This window comes from Cryptomeria japonica, chromosome 3 (genome assembly GCF_030272615.1).
Source record: "Cryptomeria japonica chromosome 3, Sugi_1.0, whole genome shotgun sequence".
NCBI lineage: Eukaryota > Viridiplantae > Streptophyta > Pinopsida > Cupressales > Cupressaceae > Cryptomeria > Cryptomeria japonica.
Genome location: NC_081407.1, coordinates 280,762,168 through 280,783,928, shown reverse-complemented (window position 1 = coordinate 280,783,928; position 21,761 = coordinate 280,762,168).

Genomic DNA, 21,761 nt, shown 5'->3' with positions numbered 1-21,761 from the left:
ACCCGTCTTCAAAAATCTAGGAGAGAAACTAAAGAGGCTCAAGAGTCCACAAACATGAGTTCTTATGAGTATGACAATGATATCTTTTTCAATTCTAATCATGCTACATTACCTGACATGGATGCCTATAGAAACATTCCAAATGTTGAGAACATGGACACTACAAACAACAATGCTATACACAATGACAATATGGACAACTTTTCAGTACATTCAACAGATGTGGAAGAATCCATTATGAATCCCCATTTTAATCGATTGGTTGAGGAAATAATGAAGACGGATAGACAATACTTTTTACAAATGATGGCACAAAGTGGAGCCAGGATACCTTATGATTTTGACATGTCTCAAATAATGGAAAATCAACATTTGCAACAACCTCACTCCAACATGGATCAAAGGAGACCTAATAGTGGAGGAAGTAGAGGACCACATATGGTACCTGAATCACCATCAGCTTTGCTTCAAAAACCAGAGGTCCCACATACACATAGTCAAACATATGATACTCACCTTCGCAGACCATTATGGAAGTCTTATGGAGAAAAATACGCTCAATCACATATCAATGCTAAGGATCAACTACCAAAGCAATGGGATATTCAAAGGCATGCTCAAAATTTGGACACAAGGAAACCCCGTGTCAAATTTGGGGGCAATATAATAGAACATGACATGCCTGTAGAGTATGGTATACATGCACAAAATAGATATGGTGTTCCTCAACATGAATCTATACTAAGCGGTCCATATACGCAGCATCATTATAGACCTCCTCCATATGAACATGTGTATGATCAATATCATCCATATATGCAACATGATCCTCCTCCAATTGGTGCCTCAAACATAGGATATGGTCCAAGAAGTCGATCTCCACCTAAGAGCAATTTGGAGCAACAAATCAGGGATTTACAAAAGAAAATGGAGGACATAAATACACCAAGGCCAACATACACAATGAGAGACATATGTCCTTATCCATTTGACAAGAGCATTCCAATGCCTCCTTTTCCTACACACTTTGTAATGCCTAAATTTGATAAGTATAGAGGAAAAGGGGATCCTAAGGCACACATAAGACAATTTTTCACAGCTTGCATTGAGGTAGCAGCAGAAGAGACATATTTGATGAGATTATTCCCACAAAGCTTATGTGATCAAGCTATGGAATGGTTCTCCCAACTACCACCTGGAATTAAGTCATGGGGTGACTTAGTAGAGGCATTTATCCAACATTTCTCCTACAACATAGAGACAGACATATCAGTCACTACTTTGTGCAACACTAAGCAAAAAGAGGGAGAATCTTTTGCATCATTCTTACAAAGATGGATAAATCGAGCCAGCAGATGCTCTTGTGAAATTCCACAAAAACAAATGGTAGAAATGTTCACCCAGAATGTTAACAAAGAAATTGGCTATGATCTAAGGAAATCTTGTTTGTCCACCTTCAAAGACGTTATTGAAAAAGGCTTATCGACAAAAAAAGTCCTAATTGAACAAGGAGTCATTAAGATATTCAAGGAAAACAAAGATGACTTTAAAAGAAAAGACAAGCCAAGATTTTGGAATAAAAACAAGAACACAGTCAGTGATGGTGTTGTTGATGCCAACACAGTGCGACCCAAACTCATTTTTTCTAGATCAAGTTCTACAAACAATCAAGTGAATACTCAAACAACTTCCAGATCACGAAGGAAGTACACTCCATTGGGAGAACCACTTGAGTTAGTTTTCAAGAAGCTAGTGGCAAACAAGGTGATCACAATTCCAGATTTCCCACCATATGAACCAAAGGTCAAACCAAATTGGTGGAATGATGATGAGTATTGTGAATTTCATAAGAGCAAGGGTCATAAGATAGGAAATTGTCATCGACTGAAGAACATCATACAAGATCTCATTGATAGAGGTGACATTGAGATTGAGGGACATTCGTCTAATCAAGAACATGAGATGTTTAAGGAACCATTCCCAAAACATGACAAAGGAAAAGCTAAAGCCATAGAGGATCAAACCAACTATACCAGAGCATCCTATAACTATGATTCAACTATCAATCACATCTTGATGGACAATTACGTCTCTACTATTATCATCAAGGACAAAGCGTCTGAGAATTCTACCCACAGACCTAAGATTGTCCCAAAAGGTGTTGGATCTTCTTCTGAACCTACCTCTAAATGTCATGTTATAACCCGCCGGGGTAAAATCACTTTGCAAGGTGCTCCAACTAAAAACACCGCTTCTTCATCAGCCAAACCTAAGTATGACCTTGTAGAACAACTAGGGAAGACACCTGCGCTCATCTCCATCCTTGAGCCCCTACGCATATCTCCCGCATATAAAGCCATTCTTGACAAAATCTTGAGAGAAACTGTCGTTCCTACTGATCTGAACGTGGACCAGTTTCAATCCATGGTGGGATACCTTTCCGTTCCACACTCCCTTACTTTCACAGAAGCCAACGATGCCTCTGTAAGTCAGCCACATATTGCGCCATTACATATTGAAGCCTTCATACACAAACATCGAATAAAAAGAGTCTTGATAGATGGAGGAGCAGGTCTAAACATTTGCACATTAAGCACTATTACACAGTTGGGATATTCTGATAAAGCTGTGAATTCTACAAATCAAATCACCATTAAGGCATATGATGACGAAGAGCGTTCATTCAAGGGCACAGTCACCTTACCTCTTAGAGTTGGGCCAGTTACAAAGGATGTGGTTTTTCAAGTCCTAGATTTAAATCTCACTTATAACATATTGCTAGGACGTCCTTGGATTCATGAAATGAGGGCAGTCCCATCCACATATCACCAATGCATTAAGTTTCCTCATAATGGAGTGGAAGTAACAGTTAATGGTGATCCTAATCCATTCATATACTGCAATAACCTAAAATCAAAGACTAAGACTATCATTCCTAGTAATTGTGAGGCTATTCCTTCCTCGGCATACATTGATCCTGAGTCATTAAAACCTTCGACATCAAAACAAGGTGAGCTTAAAGGCAAGTTTCAGGACAAAGGCATGGGGGAATATACTTTCAATCAGACCATGTACTTACGACAAGTCATGAGCTCCCCAAAAGAATATGGAAGACCACATCCTAACAAGCAAGTATCCATCATGATGCTCAAATGGGACCCTACTACCTTTCAAAGATGGGGTGAACTAGAAGAGGAAGATTTATACAAAATGCTTTTCAGAGACAATGAAGAGGAAACATAAGAGCACATCAATCTACCATGTGAGAAATATGGCAAAGGCTTCAAAATTCTACAAAAATTCGGGTATGATGGAAAAAGCCCTTTGGGATTACGAAAGGAAGGTATCATTGAACCTTTACAACCTAAATTGACTCTCAAGAAGGAACGCTCGAGAGGACTTGGTTTCTTAACTTCCAAGGTCCACACCCAAAGGACAGAAGAAGCCTTACAAATCAAAGCCGCCAAAATGCAACAAGAGGATCACTATTCCACAGATTCTAACGAATGGGAATGGGGTTCAGATAAGTCTTCCAGTGACTACAAGCTCACCAAGACATTCAGAGAGCCAGATGAATGAACAAAAGAAGAGGAATTTTATAACAAGTTCAGAGTTGGTCAAGAAACAACCCATGCGGAGTCTACACAGTCCTTGTCTCAAGGTTCTAGGTTGAAATCACATAGGATGAGAACACCTATCCCAGAATGTGCTACTAGTGATGATAATTTGGATTCGCTCGCAATCGAGACTGATGAGGAGAGTGCCATCGATGACCTCGATAATTACCTTGACATACCCGAATATAACTGTATCTTCACTCTTAGCCCCGCTAACTTCGAAGAAATTAACGGCCTTCCCCTTGTCCACCACCAACTCATTGACTGGGATCATGAAGGACCTACACAGTTTGACACATTCCAAAACAATGAAGCTTTTATTGACTATCTGGGCATACGAGATGATCTTCCCCCTGGAGACCATAAAGCGGGATACACTATAGAACTTAATAGCGTGGCATATTTTGGTGAGGGTGTCGGACCTTCCAGTTGCAAAAATGTGAAAATAAGAACAAATCAAGGGTCTTATGGTGAAAACCACATTGTGGCGCTATCTGACCCCAAAAAAGTAAAAAGAAAGGACGTATCTGAGGGCGAAAACCTCTCCGAGGCACCCGAAGATGGAAGGCTCGACATTCTCCCAGCATCATATGAGGAAAAGTCATCCATGTTGGTAGAGGAGACTATCAAAACAAACATTGGTATAGAAGAAGTCCCACACAACATATTCCTAGCTCAATCATTAATAGAGTCTGAAAGGTCAAAATTCATAAGTTTCTTCAAAGAACGACAAATCAACTTCGCCTGGTCATACACTGATATGCCTAGATTAGATCCGGATTTGGTAATGCATCATTTGACAGTCAAACCGGGGGCAAAACCAGTAAAATAGAAACTAAGAAAAATGCATCCACAAGTGGCATTACTAGTCAAAGCAAAACTTGAGAAATTACTCGATGTCGGATTCATACGCCCAATTTATTATCCTGAATGGATCTCCAACTTGGTACCTGTTAGTAAACCAGATCGTAGCATCAGAATTTGCACAGATTTCAGAGACATCAACAAAGCTTGTCCAAAGGATGACTTCCCATTGCCAAATATTGACTTGATTGTTGATCTCACAGCAGGGCATGAAATGTTATCATTGATGGATGGATTCTCTGGTTATAATCAAATAAGGATTGCACTCGAGGATCAACACAAAACATCATTTACTTGTCCATGGGAGACTTTCTGTTGGAATGTCATGCCTTTCGGGCTAAAGAATGCAGGTGCTACATATCAAAGAGCCATGACTACTATCTTTCATGATCTCATGCACGTAACCGTGGAAGATTATGTTGATGACCTTTTGAGAAAATCAATAGACAGAAATACACATTTAGACATACTTTCAATCATCTTTGATTGGTTGGAAAAATACAAAGTAAGATTAAACCCCAAGAAATGTGTATTTGGAGTAACCTCCGAGAAGCTCCTAGGATTCATTGTATCCAAAAGAGGAATTGAAGTTGATCCAGCAAAAGTTAAGGCCATCTTGGAAATGCAACCTCCAAGAAATATCAGTCAACTTTGGTCCTTACAAGGTAGACTCCAGTCCATCTGAAGATTCATAGCACAATTGGCAGATAAGTGTAATCCTTTTCAGCACCTGCTACATAAAAATGTCAAATTCAAATGGGATGATAACTGTCAATAGGCTTTCCAGACGCTTAAAGATTACCTTCTAAATCCGCTAGTTCTAATGCCACCATTTCTAGATCAACCATTGTTTCTATACATATCAGCTACTCCAACAGCATTGGGGGCACTCTTAGCACAACAAATGGCTGAAGGTAAAGAAAAAGCAGTATACTATATCAGTCGCACATTAGTAGGGTATGAGCTAAACTACACACCAATTGAGCGTGCATGTCTCGCCGTGGTCTTTGCTTCACAGAAATTACGACATTACATGCTCACTCATAAGACTAAGTTAGTTGCAAGGATAGACCCATTGAAATATCTTCTCAATAAGGCAACACTTACTGGGCGACTGGCCAAATGGGTAATGATCCTGAGTGAATTCGACATTGAGTATGTGGATAGAAAGAAATAAAAGGACAAACCATTGTAGATCAATTAGCAGATGCTCCCATGATAGATGATGTTCCTCTAAGTTCAGAATTTCCAGACGAATCAATTTTGACAATGTCACATGCAAAGCCATGGCAACTGTACTTCGACGGCTCATACACACAGCATGGGGTAGGAGCTGGCATCCTCTTCATAAATCCTCAAGGAGATTCTATACCAAAATCATAACGCTTATCATTTCCTTGCACTAACAATATAGCGGAATACGAGGCATTAACAACAGGATTACGAATTGCAGTTCAATGGAAAATCCAGGAACTTAGTGTTTTTGGGGACTCCCAACTGGTCATCCGTCAAGCAACTGATGATTACCAAACAAAAGATGAGAAATTAATGCCTTATAAACAAATGGTGGATGATTTGAAACAACACTTTACAAAGATAGACTTTGAGCAGATACCAAGAGAGCAGAATCGCGCTGCAGATGCCATGGCTACAATTGCTTCCCTGATTGATTTACCTCCTAACGAGACCCGCTATGAGTTCTTGGTGGATAACCTTTTGGTCCCTTCATATGAGATCATGCCTATTGAGACAATATGCATTGTCAGTCCCGAATCCTAGTTATATGGTTCCATTTTCACATACCTACATGACAATACTTTACCTCCTGATCTATCAAATAACCAACGTCGCACTTTCATTCACCAATCCTCTCGATATGTCATTTTAGCTGATATCCTATACCAATGAGGTCTAGATGGCACTCTTCTTATATGTTTAGAAAGTGACGAAGCTCAGATTGCGTTATGGGAAGTGCATGAAGGGATATGTGGTCCACATGCTAGTGGTCCTACCTTGGCCAAGAAACTCATCAGGACTGGATATTACTAGCCTAATATGGAGAAAGACTCATATCAGTTTGTCAAGAAATGTAAGCAATGCCAAATTCATGGAGACCTCATACATGCGCCAGCACAAGAACTTCAACCACTTGCATCTCCTTGGCCCTTTTGTCAGTGGGGACTTGATCTCATAGGCAAGATTCACCCTCCTTCTTCCAATGGCCATAAATTCATTATCACTGCCACAGAGTATTTTACAAAATGGATTGAAGCTGTGCCTCTCACACAAGTTACTGGAAAACAAATTGCTACATTCATCCTTAACTATATCATTTGCCGATACGGCATTCCTATTTCCATTATCACTAATAACGGGCATCCCTTCAAAAATCAGGATGTTTGTGAACTCTATGACTACTTCCATATCTCACATCATTTCTCCACACCATATTACCCCCAAGGTAATGGCCAAGCCGAGGCGTCTAATAAAACAATCCTTAAAATTCTAAAGAAGACAGTCGATGATGCTGGTCGCAATTGGCATATCCAACTTAATCCTACACTTTGGGCCTACCACACAAGTGTCCGCACACCTACAAGAGCTACACCCTATTCACTTGTCTATGGCGCTGAAGCTATCTTGCCTATTGAGGTCGAGCTACCCTCTTTATGAGTCTCTTTGCAAAACATCATCAGTGATGAAGACTATAGGGTCTCTCGCTTACAAGAGGTAGAACTACTGGATGAACGAAGACAAACTGCTTTTAATCATCTCAAGGCTTATCAACAACGAATGAGTCGCAGCTACAATCACAAGGTCAAGCCTTGCACATTTGAGGTAGGTGATTTGGTTCTCAGAGAAAATCCTAAAAATCAACAAGACAGAGAGAAGAAGGGCAAGTTCAAACCAAACTGGCTCGATCCCTACATTATTACAGCAGCATATGGATCTGGTGCATATCAGCTCTCAACTACAGAAGGTGAACCTTTGGAGGATCCTATCAATAGCATGCACCTTCGCAGGTTCTACACATAGCTCTTCGGAATATCCTAATTCAAAAAAAAAAAAAAAAATCAAAAATTTCAAAAATACAAAAAAAATCAAAAATTTTAAAAATACAAAAAAAATCAAAAATTTCAAAAATACAAAAAAAAATCATAAAAAACATAAAAAATCGTTACTTGGTGAAAACCTGGCAAACAGGCGCCTTGTGACACAAAAAAAAAAAAAAACATTGAAAAATCAAAAAAGTAAAGAGAAATAATTTCGTCCAATGGTGAAAACCACTTTGATGGCGCCCTGGGCAAGTACCATGGTGAAAACTAGGTCACTAGCGCCATGCGTAGAGACATTGCTCCTCCCTCCTTCAGGATTCACTTTCATCACTTCACTTTGCACACACTCACGACCGATTCGTCCATAATAAACTTACCCATTCCCATCATGGCTTGTTATTGATCTACCCAACATTGGTTAGCCATTCATAATAAACATTCCTTTTCATCCCTTTCCATCCATAATAAATCAGATCCTATCTGTGGTTAAGGCAAAATCCTATGTCTAGTGATCGGTGTGGAACTGAGAACATCACATGTTTCGAGGAGTACAGTTCCTTCTGGCTTTCTTCAATCTATCCGCGCACAATTCGCAATAAAGCAGCATTCGCATCGCCAATCCGCAATAAAGTTTCATCTTCTCTACAATAAAGTATCAGTTTCATGGATTCAATCAGTTTCAGATGAGACACAGCAGCAACAATGGGCTTCAACAATTCAAATCTTTCAATAGACTCAGACAATATATGGTTCAGTGATATCTATCATTTTTGTGAAAGTAAACATTGTGACCACAATCAAATAAGACTTATACAAGTGACAAGAGACACTAAACTTGAGGACTACAGTAGATGTTGGTGTCGACTCTTGGTTTTCTTTTGATTTTATCTTTTGGTGACATGTCTTTTAGCTTTTCTGGGATGTCTCTGACTAGAGATTCTATCTCCAAGATGTCTTTGACTAGAAAGGCGAGGATGGGGTATCGTCACCTATTTGTATTTGTTGTCTGTGGATTGTCTCTTAGTAATGCTATGACTTGTCCAAAGATATGAGGACACTGTGAGTCTAGTGTGAACTGGGGCATTCCTTGTTTGTGACTGTCTTATCTCCATGCAAACAGGTACAATGACTTTCTGGGTCGAACATATGCCTCGATTGTCATAACCTATTTTGCCATAATAAAGCTCAATGATGATAACACACAAGAAGCTCTTTCACTACCATATCTTATATCTTTCATCCCCCTTTTCTTGATTGACTTCCATCATCCTTCTCGAGTCCGCGTAGCCTGCTATCACATGACTGAGTATAATGACACACCAAAAACATTTGCATGTCATGTAGTTGCACCTGCATTACCACATATAAGCATTTCATACGTACATATACATATCACAACTGCATTACATCCTGCACACAACACCTGTTAGCACAATTTACATATGCATTATCATATTCATATTCATTTGCATTACACAGATTTACATTTGCATCATACATAACATGTTAAAACATAAAAGAACAAAAATATTGCATTGCATTATATACATATTTGCATCCATAGCATAAAACAAACATCACATAAGAACATCTCATCACATAGGTAAGCATGCATATAGCTGCCGCAAAAAATGAATCATCTCGTATATATAATCAAAACGTGTCATGATACAATGATGTCAAAAATCATATGACTACAAAAGCACCCACAGGTGTCTACAATACAAAAAAATGGTACAACACTGATACAAAGGGAGCCCTCTATGGCTATGATGAACTCCCTCCCTCGGAGCCGCCTAGCCTTGACGGAATCTAAGCCCCTGAAGGACCCGCCCCAGGATCATCCCTCCTGTCTCCTCTATCTGGTGGTGGTGGAGGACCCATAACCCCACCACTCAATGCCTGTCTCCTCCGGCTCCCTCCCGTAGCTGTCGCTATACGCGACAATCTATGGAAGCTCCTCGCCCGCTGATCTACTAGCACTGCACCATAGTAGAGGTCTCACCAGTAGGCAATCTCCTCTCTTGCCCGCAAGACATAAGCATATCCTGCCCCTATATCCTCCGCCGCCTGTCTCCCGGCCCTCAGTGTTGTCTCAGCCTCTGTATAGCGCTGGATAGCCTGATCCCGCTCCCGCTCAGTATCTCTAAGCCTCGTCCTGAGCCGATCCCTCTCCCTCTCCATCTCCTGGATCTCATCTACCTGGCCCTGGTAGATCTCCCTCAGCTCTAGCAGCTCATCCTCCACTGGGTCAGCCCCCTCTACCTCTGCCTATGGCTCCCCATGTGCAGGTGCCCACCCTTGTGCCTGTGCCTATGCCTGTACCTATACTGGTGCCTATACTGGTACCTATCTCTGTCCCTATCCCTGTATCTGTACCTGCTTGGGACCCTGTGCTGCTGGCACCTATAGCGGCAATCCACCGCGACCCCTCACCACCCGAGCCTGCCTCTCCTCTCCACCCTCCCTCCGAGGTGCAACCCGCCTCTCTCCAACTACTCCCTTCCTCCTCTGTCGGCCTCTACCCCCATCACCTCCACCATCATCATCATCACCACCCCCATCTCCATCCAATGCCTCTCTCGGATCTGTCAAGCGTGGGAAGGGATGCTCTGCCCAGTAAGCTGTGTACTCGGCATCCATGTCAGCATCCTCGATCTCTGGCCACATGTCCCAGGGTAGGGGCATCATCTCTACCAGCTATGTCACTGCCTGATCATATGACAGCAATGGCCCAAACTGTGCCTGATCTCTAACTGTACGGGCATACATGCCTGAGCCCTGGGGCATCCTCTGAATCCGACCAAACTGTCAGCCAACCCTGTCCACAAGCTGTCTCTCGAGCACATATGGCGTCCGCCCAATCAGGTACCTACTCTGAAAGGTGTAGGGAATCTCAACGGTGTCATCCTCCCACTTCTTGCATCCCAGATATGGCCTCCATATGACCACATCAATATCGTCTATCACTCGCCGCCAATGCTCTAGCCTGCCAATCCATGGCTACGATGTGATCATATCATACAGATGAACAAAACTGCATCCATGACCCCTACCCCTAAAGTGTATCGGTCAGGTAACCGGCAAATGCTCATAGGCCCATACCTACAGCAATGTCACTCCGCAACCCAATCCTACTGATCCATGGTAGACGAACTGATGAAGCTCAGAATACAAGTGTGCCAGCACACACAGTCCCCAGGCATATCTGGTGTGCTGCATCACCAGTGTCTCCAGTGCTCCTCCCCAGCCCATAGCCAACCCCCGTGTCGCCCTATCCGGACATAGGAACCCACTGATAGCTCCTCCTATCACTGTTGGCAGCGCTAGTCCTGTGGCTGTCATGGTGTCCCATGCCACGTGTCCTGCTCTCATCTCCAGTCCAGGGTCCTGGAACACCCGTCTCAGAGCCTCCCTATCTCCATCTCGATTGTATGGGATCAGCTCCCCATCGATCGGTATCTGTAGAATCCTGTAGACATCCTCCAGGGTGACTGTCATCTCCCCCATCGGCAAATGGAATGTGCACGTCTCAGAGTGCCATCTCTCAACTAATGCAGTCAGCAAACCCATGTTCGCCCGAAACTCAGGCACATAAAGCACATGTCTCAATCCCATCTCCTCAATAGCAGCTCTGTCCTCGACAGACAACTCAAGTCGCAATCTCTGCGTAGATGGGAATCTCTCCCGTGACTCTAGCATCAGCAAATACTCCTGCAGTCAAGCAAATCACTCATGTCAGTCATAGTGGCATTCACTATTCATCACAAAATGCTACTTTTTATCTAAATGCACATTGCTATCTATCCTAGTGACACTCACTGTTTATCACAAAGTGTTTCTTCTATCCTAGTGGTACTCCCTGTTCATCACAAAGTACTACGTTTGTAACACTCCCTGTTCATCACAAAGTGTTACTCACATTTGCACTCCCTGTTCATCACAAAGTGTTGTTCATACTTTAGTACTCCCTGTTCATCACAAAGTACTCTATCTTGGTACTCACTGTTCATCACAAAGTGCCTTGATCTATCCTAGTCTTCCTAGAGGACCTTCTTGAGTGTATCCTCTCAAGCAGCTTATCCAATCGACAGCGTATGTTCATCATAGAACTGTCGATTTGACCTAGAAGATGCAAATTCACACTTTTTCAACATAAACGTGCTTACATGACATAAATGCACTTTCAGACTGCACAGACGCGCCTGAAAAACATAGACGTGCCTATGCTCTGCATAAATGGGCCTGGGCAACACAGATGTGCCTTCTTAGCACAAACACACCTGAATATCACAAACGCGGCCGCAATTGACATAGACACAGGTTCAGATGTAAACGCGCCTGGCACAATAACAGACGCGCCTCTCGAGCACAAACGTACCTGGCACCAACACAGATGCACCTAGATGTTTTTGACACTTTTTGGACCCTAGTCTAAGCGCATTTATTACCCTACCTAGCATGCATTAATGACAAAATTAAATGCGTCAAAGTATGAGGAGGTTTGGTGGTACTTACCGGCTCCCTTGCCTCTGTTGGCCTCTAAAATCAGCGAACGCGGTCGAATCTGTGAATGAAAGCCATCGCTGCTGACTGCTCCTGATCTATTTTCACTTTGCAATATGCTCTCGTAGATGTGTAGATGACAATGAGGATGTATTTTCCCCCGTGATCTATCTTATAGCCTAGCCCTAGCCTTCGTTTCCCGAGTCAGTCTTCTTTATCTCGTGACTTTGTCACTTTATCCAGTCAGTCCGTTCTAGCCTTTTTTTCTTATCGAGAGATTGTCTGCAATCTTTTCAGACATTTTCATCCAATCTCTCGAGGGGGCATATCATTCCCATCTTGGGGCAAATCTGTATCAGTTCATCTTATCTTCTTTGAAACAACGCGACAAGCCGCATTGTCTCAAAGAGGGGCAAAATGTAGACACCTAAAATTGTCATGTCTAATTAAATAAATATTTTATTTATTTAATTACTTTAGCCTAATTCTTCTATTAATTAAATAAATCTTTATTTATTTAATTAATTCATTTATCCTCTTCTAGCCTTATTTCTCATTTAAATAAATACATGTATTTATTTAAATTATCCTTTTCCTAAATTAAATAAATATCTTATTTATTTAATTGATCCCACTTCTTCTATTAATTAAATAAATCTTTATTTATTTAATTAATTCATTAACCTTTTCTACCCATGACACATGTCATTCATCTCTTAATTCATACACTACCTACCCCTTTCCTTATTTTATTATTTTTTTTACCTACCCTCTAATCATAGCCGACCTCCTTTTTACACCTCTCAATCTTATCCCTCCATTTCATATTGTGTCTTCTATATAAGGAGATTCTTCCTTCATTATCAAACCCTAATGACCTAATCATTCTATGCATTATAATCATTTCTTATACAATTGACTACACTATGATCCTACTTGCAACCACATTCTGTTCTTTGTTGAGCTCTTGTGCACATAAAATCTGAGAGCAAATACATCAAGCAAGATCAATGGAGATAGGAAGAATGGAGATTCAAAACCCTATTGGACATGTGATGGTATAATCTTTGTGATTTCGTTTGATTTGCATTGTCTTAGGTAATCTTCATATGTTATGGTGGATCTTTGTTGTTGTTAGGCTAGGGTTTTGTGGTTGAATTCATTTAGCCTTTCAATATTGTTATTATTGTTATCCATTTTCACCATATACAATTTGAAATTATAGTATCATACTTCATAGACAGTGACCTAATGATTGAATTGAAATCTTATAATGATTGGGGTGTGATTGAAGGTTCCTTATGAAATATTGTATGGATCTTCTTAGTGAATGAATTGCTAATCTTATAAATAGAAATTACTAGTAAGTGTATGAGTAGATGGTAAAATGAATGCTTGTCTTTAGGAAAGGATTATAATGTATCATGTGTTATGGTTTAAGGTTATATCTCCATTTGGTGGATGCTATTAGTGGTTATGGAATTAGGATATTGTATCATGGTTTGTGTTGAGATGAATTTGTGTAGTTACCTGATTTGTAATGAGATGATTGTTGGTTAATTGATATAGTGCAAGAGATTTTATGATTATTAAACGAGCTATGGGTTAAATTTTTAAGGAGACTTTGTGAGTATTGCATTATGTGTTTTTGGAATCATGATGAAGTAATAAGTATGCTAGGAGCGTAGAATTATAAATGACTATGTAGAAGTTAATTGTAAATGGAAATCATGTTAATGCAATGTAAGGGATTAATCTTGGTATGTGTATGGTGATGTTTATAGTTAGAGGTTGGTTAATGATAATAGGAACATTTGGACTTGGTGTATAGAATGAATCTAAGTGAAAAAGGAAATAGTGGTGCATTGAAAGATAGAATCTCATATTAAATGAAAGATTAAGAAGGTTGCATATCATGAGTGTTAGGTATTGCTATGTTGCACCTATGTGTGTATAATGATTAAGATTATGAGGTATTGAACTGGAAGAAATTAAATGCTTATTTCTTATGTAGGTAGATTAAGTAATGTTGTTGAGACACCCTAGGGAGGCAGTAGTAATGATTTATTGTATTCCACTTGCATAATTGTTTGAATATCTTGAGTGAATTATTCTATGTTCATAACACTTAATTGTTGTTGTGTGCTCACTGCATTTCTTAAGTGATTTTATGTGTTGTATTGTTAAAAAAAAATTAAATTAGTATGTTTTTAGCTATATTTCTCTGGGGTGTTTTGGCAGGTATTACATTCTAGATAAATGACTGGTCTTATGAATCCCACTTCTAATAATTTCTTGAGCTCAGTTTTGACAAGGAGAGCAATATGTGGGTGCATCTTTCTTAGCTTCTGCTTAACAGGTTTTGCTTTTAAATCCACATTAAGATGACTCATGATAAGATCTGGGTTTAGCCTTGGCATATCTGCATAAGATCAAGCAAAATTTATTTGTCATTGCTTAAAGAATTCCATGTATTCTTTCCTTTCTTTTTCTGATAATGAGGCAGCAAAATGAAGCATATTAGGATACTTTGATGTATCAATGTTTACTGCTTCTATTGGTTCTATCAGGATAGCAGATCTTTCTTGAAAATATGCAAGAAAAATGTCAAACTTTCCATCTTCTGACGCCTCAAGGAGGTTTTCATCATCAGATACGCCCTTTATTTTCTCTTTTGATTGATCTAATGTTGCCATGAAATGGTTTTCAACAATAGGCCTCTTTCCTTTTTTTGTTTCACTTTTTTGACTGAAAAGTTTGGCATTTTCCTGACTATGAAAAACTTTACTTGAATCTGTAGTAGAAGATATCTTAGGTGGGATGGGTTCAATAGCGTTAAGGTACACAGCTAAGTCATGATCATTGGAAAAGACATTTATTTTGGGGTTGTCTAAATTATCCCAATCAATTAGTTCAGGATGAAGAAGGGGTAAATCATAATCAATGTCATCATTAGGTGTTTCAACGTTCATGACATAATGATCATAATTTATCATAGAATAGGTATTGTCATAGATTGAATATTTTTGAGGATTGTCTTTCTCAAGAATTTTTGAATTAGACTTAACAAGATTAATATTAGCATTTTGTTGTTCACACTCAAGTGGTTCTTCAATTGACATTTGTCCCTTAAAATATCAACACACATGTCTTTGGTATTGCAAATTTTTTCCTGATTGACTCCATTTGTAGTTTGGAGTTTATAGACTTGTGTACATGTTAAAGAGGATTCTTTTAACAGATTTTTTCTCCTTTCAAACTCATCTTCTTCTGGACTAATAGTTAATCCAATTTGACTATCTCTTATTTCTTCTATGGTTCTTGCATATCTGATTCTTGTTTGCGCTTCTTGAGGCATTGTATCATTGTTTTTTTCATTCTCTTTTCTTTTTGTATACGCCTCTTTTCTCTGAATTCTGAGTTTCTTTTGTCTCTTTTCTAATTTTATCTTTTGTTCTGTAATGGACAAGTCTTCTTTTATAATGGATGCTTGATCTTCTTTGTGTTCGTTACTTGATGTAGTAGATAAAGCATCTGGTCCCCATTCATACTCATTGGAATATATTTCTGAATTTTGATCTAAGATTGCTCCACTATACCATACTGGAATGTTGTATGGTGCAAAAAGTTCTCTGATTTCTGTCATTTTTATTTTTACTGCTTCTAGAATATTCTGTTCAGATTTTTCTTTTGTTTGTATTTTCAGAACTTGCTGACAAGATTTTTCTTCACCTTTGATAGTAGTCTCTTCTTCTTTCTTTTCATGATCTTCTTTCTTCTTTTGCTTATTGGCTACTGTTTTGGCTGCTTGATGTAGCTTTTCTTGCCAATTGTGTCCTTTAGAAACTGATTTCTTTCTACATTTTTGTTGTTGAGTATTGTGTTGCTTTTGATTAGACTTCAGATATCCTAACCCAGATTTATCTTTTGTGGATTGTGAATGCAGACAAATAGGTTCTGAAATACCTTGATGTTGCTTACCAATTGGTCCTTTCCCTTCATATCTCCCATCTTTTGCATGATTTCATATCCTTTGCCATATTGTTTTATGGGAATATTGAGTTCTGCTACTGTTGCTATAGTTTTATCTTCATCTTTGTATAACCAACCAAGAATGTCCTTGTCTTCATTTTCTTCCTCAAGAGTTCTAGCACTAACAAAGGTTCCCTTAAACATACGTTTTGATTTTTCTGATGATTTTGATTGAATATCTATAGGTTTTCCATATGACTTAGGGGAAAGTGGAAAATTATTCAAAGAATATTTTCCCATTCCTTCATCATTTAACTTGAGCTTTTCTTCAAAAGTTTCCCATAACTTTTGTTGAATTTCCTTGGTAGGATATATTGATTCTCTGTTATGTGGAACTGTGGTATCTTGTGTTGGCTTCAAATTGTTGCAATATTGACTAGAATCTGCAATTATAGTAATTTATTTTCCTTTATGAGGAAATTTTACACATTGATGATATGTAGAAGGAACTGCTTGCATGAAGAATGTTGTAGGAGAGATTTAAGTCTAAAACTTGACACAATGTATCCTTTTCCATAGGTCCTATCCTTATTGGTAGCATAATAGTTCCTTTAGAGGAATGTTCTACTTCATCATAAGCCTTGATGGTTATTTTCTTTTTTGGGTCCACTGCATTCTCTGAATACCCCAAAGCTTTTATCAAACTTAATGCGCAAATGTTTAAACCAGCTCCTCCATCTATGAGTACACGTTTGACACGAGTTTTATTAATGGAGACTTCAACATGTAAAGGAGCATTGTGAGGATGTTGTAAGGAGGCATCATCATTTTCAAAAAATGATAAGCAATGAGGAGCTATAAGATGTCCTACCATGTTTTGGAACTGATCTATATCCAAATCTTTTGATACCGTTGTTTCCACTAAAGCTTTCTCCAAAATTTCCTTATGCATAGGTGAAATCTTGTGAAGTTCCAAAATTGACATTTGAGCTGGTATTCATTGTAATTGCTCTACTAAATTGTATTGTTGTGATGTGGATGTTGAGTCTTTTACTATACCTAGAAAGGTAACCTTTGCTTTGCTTCTTGTGATAACGTTGATTGGTTCTGAAGATGGATTTTTGTTAACAATTATCACATTTACTACATCATCGTATGTATAAGCGTAATTCACTTTGGCTTTCCCTTTGTCATTTTCTAATTGGGATGATTCACCTTTATCATAGTTTGGAAGTGGAGTTTTAAATGCCAAGTGTGATTCATTTGTCTTATGGCTATCCACCGTAATGGTTTCATTATCAATTAGATCTTGGATAATGTGTTTCAATCTTTGACAATCATTTGTTAGGTGTCCTTTATTCCAATGATAATTGCAAAAATGATTGTCATTCCACTAGTTTGGCTTAACTGGTAGTTCGTAAATTCTTGCTTCGGGTAAAACAATCAATTTGTTAGCAAGCAAAGTTTTTAGAGCTGATTCTAAAGATTCTCCAATATTTGTGAATTTTCTCCGAGGATTAGAGAAAAAGGACTTGACTTTCTTGTTTTCCAGATTGTTGTTGCTTGGGATTTGACTTGATAGATTGAAAATTGGTTGTTGTTGTTTTGTAGTATTGTTATCATCATTTCCTCCATTTTTGACATTCCTATTCTTTGACCAGAAATTGGGTTTATCATTGTTGTTGTTGTTGTTGTTGTTGTTGTTGTTGTTGTATGAATTATTGTAAAGTTTTAGTTCTCCTTTCTTTACCATTGCATTCTCTATTTTCAGACCATTTTCGATCATTTTGGCAAAAGAGAGAGGACATTGCATCCTTAGTCAATAACTCATTTCACTAATAAGATTATCAATGAATATGTCTATTTTTTCTTGATCAAGTACATCCCAGGGATACCTATTAAACATGCATTTCCATCATTGTAAAAAGATCATAAAGGATTCACCATTCTTCTGTTTAACATTGCAAAGATCTAGCATTGTTATTTCATTCCTTAAATTGTAGGAATATTGTGAAATAAACCTATTCACAAGTTCTTCAAAGGATTTGATTCTAGATGGTAATCTTGAAAACCATTCCATTGATTGCCCATTTAAACTCCTAGGAAAAAGATGCATAAGGTAAGTCTTATCATGAGCAAATTCCATGCTCATAGTACAAAACTACCTAATGTGATCTTGAGGATCAGATCTTCCATCGTATTTGTCATATTTAGGAATCTCACAATGTTGCGGAAATGGTATCATATTTAGCTTTTTATCAAAGGGATATGGACATATGTCTTCTAATGAATACTTCTTGGAACTTGTCCCATTTTGCATGTCTTGTATCTGTTGTTGTAGAGTTTGTATTTGTTGAGTAAAGTTTGAAAATGGATTATCCACATTGCTTCTTTTATCATTAAATTCTTTTCTTTTGTCATCCCTTTCTTTCCTTGTTTCTTCGCTACTTTCTTTGTTCGTATCTTCATTATTTTGCTCATTCGTGTTTTGGGTGTTACTTATTTCCACATCTTGTTTTAAGCTTTCTATATTAAAGTCTTGTGGTAGTTTAGCTCCAGATTTTGCCAATATCAAGAGATATTTCTCTTTTTGTTTTGTCAATAATTTTTCCATTAGCCTATCAAATTTGAAATCTTGTTCAAGGTCTCTAATCATGCTATTGATAGCTTCTTCGTCGACAGCGGTAAATCCAAAAGTTGTATCTTCTTCCTCCATTTGTTGTTGTTTTCTAAGTTGTTCGTATTGGGCTCTAGTCCAAACTGGCATGTGTTTATCTCAAAGTTGTCAAAAAATTCCCAAGGACAAGGTCAATAAGTAATTATTGGTTTAGGAAGATATGCTTTATTGATCTTACCACTATTGTTTGTTCGTTGGGATAAAGTGTCTCTTTGTTGAAAAGCGCATCTTTGTAGAGTTTCACCGTCAAATTATGTACCGTAGCCACGTAAGTAGTGATGAAAAAGGTGTAGGAATGTCCTATGTTTCAGTAAGATCTTACGATTGATATACAAGAATTTTATTCTCTTCTGAGTAGCTTTGTAACTGGGTTTTCTTTTCTTAAGGTGATACTTCAAAGTCATATAAGCATTTGACAGTTTACAAATTTGATTCCAATGTTGGTGCAATTTTGGTTTCGATGTAACCTAGGTTCAAAATAGGAAAGATATATCCAAGATTAGGAACCTAGTATAGATTGATCAAGCTTCGTGATAGATGATTTGATTATCCTGATGAGAGTCTTGACAAGGATGTTGATTTTTGTACTTAAGATGATTGAATCAATAGTTTGCTAAATGTTGATGTTTATAGAACCTTTTGGGAATAACCTATATGATTAGCAACTTAGTTGTTTTGACCTATTTTCAAAATACGTGATTCTTTAGAGACAAACCTACTTGAAGGATTATTTTGATATCTTGATGTTTTGATACTTTGATTATGAGTTGGTGCTTCAAGTGTTGGAATGCTTTTTGTTTTATCCTTTTCAGAAATTTGTTGATTTTCAATCGCTTGTAGATGATAATTTTCTTCAATTTTTGACCATTTGGAACATGTTATAGACATAGAAGACACAATTTTTAATAAATGAAAAACACAAGCAAGTACAAATCCCTATGGTAGGCTGAGACAATAGTTGTTGAATCTCACATGGAGTTTCCCTCAAGACTACGCTATTCAAAGTGGATATTTAGATGCTTGACCCCATTGGCTCCACCCTCAGCACTCACTTCTTCAGGGCAGCCAAGCACTAGTTTCTATGAAATCTCCTCATGGAAAACTTTATATCTCTACTAGGAACCGTATGTGTGTGAGCCGCTCCAGAGGTCTAACCTCCTGCACCAACAACTAGAAGATTTTTTGGCAACTAGTACAAATAGTTTTTAGTAAAGGCTTCTAGTCATGTGGCCATACATGTGGCACTTTCAGCTTTGTAAATACACAAGGTTCCCAGCCTATAGAGGTTACGCTCCATAGGGTTTATGGGGAAATATAGTGTCAGTATGAACTTATTAGCACATGTTGTTTGAACTTTCGTTACAAACACAATTTATTTAGAGTGGATTGGAAGGACTCAGTATTAGCCTATTTCCACTTTAGGTCGTTCCCCTCTCACTGGCCCCCTCAAGGCAGCTTGGAAAGACAGGCCCTCTACTGGATTAATTGCTTGAAAGTAAAGAAATCGTAAAAGAGTGGGTTTGGTTTTTTGATCATCCAATTAAGGGGAGAGCATATACCTACCACTTTTGAGACACAAAATACAAGCATTCTTTTTAACTTTTTCAAAGCAATTTGTTGGCTAAGTCCTATTTGGAGATGTTGCTCCAACAAGCTTGGTGTTTATTTTAGCCCAACATAGCAAATGATTTTCTAAACTAGGAATTGGAAATCTTGGTCAACAAAATGAAAATCGTTGCAAAAAGTAACTTGCTTTGTAAGAATGGACAAGTTGATTGTTCTTTTTAACTTGCAAAATATAAGATTGATTGTGCTTTTTAACTTTGCAAGAAAATAAAAGATTGTTGTTCTTTTTAGAGCCCAAAATTTAAGGTGTGAATCCCAACTTTGCAAGAAAGTAAATGTTTGATTTGTTGTTCTTTTTACCTTGCAAATGTGATTATTTTTAGAGCCCAAAAATAAGTGAGATACTTTTTAGAACACCAAATTGAAAAATGAAGTTCTTTTTACCCAAAAGGAAGTATGAGTTCTTTTTAACCAACTTTGAAAAAGCTAGGAAAGAAATCACTAAAACCTAAATTGTCTTCTCCAAACCTGCAAGAAACTATTAGAAATCTACAAAATAGTAAAAAGCTTGTGAAAAACCTTAGGTGGGCTTCCAAAAGCCTAATTTCAAATCGCTTACAAACTTTTTGTCAAATGCGCTATCCTACGATTCAAAAGTGCTAACCTGCGTTACACATGTGCTAGCCTGCGTTACAAAAGTGCTAATCTTCATTACAAAAGTGCTAACCTGTGTTACAAAAGTGCTAATCTTTAGACAAAAGTGCTAACCTGCATGACATATGCGCTAACCTATTGTGCAAAAGCGTTGATTTTTTGACAAAAGCGCTAACCTACATGACATATGCACTAACCTATTGTGCAAAAGTGCTAATTTTCTGACAAAAGCGCTAACCTATATGACATATGCGTTAACCTATGATGCAAAAGCGCTAACCTACAATGCAAAAGCGCTATCAAAATTTCCATATGTATGAATCTGCATTACAAATATGTTTTGTTTTATTTTTTTCGAGATTTTTAAAAGTATATGCGAGGTCCAACCCCACGGTGGACGCCAAAATGTGTGAGCTTGAATTTCATCTTTAGAATGTTACCTGTAATAAGTTAGTTTCACAAAATACAAATGGAAATGCATACAGGAAATCCAAAATCCACCAATGAAACTACATGAAATACATACTAAAATAAAACATTATTTTACCTTCATGATTTATGTCTCATTGTGTCATAACTCCACTGTTCCTGGTTGCTGATGATGTGCTTTCAGACAATGCACTGTTGGCTTCCAAGATGGCATATGAAGAATGGACTGATAACTTGTAGTTAACTGATACTATGATATGCAAATGCTACATGATTATGCTAAATGATACTATATGATAATATTGCTAAAATGATATTTACTATTTGCTTCAAAAACTCACGGATGCATATGATTAGCTTGCAAAATGCATTTGAAGTCTCTTGAAGTCTAACTCTCTCTCAACTGAAGCTCTTGATTTT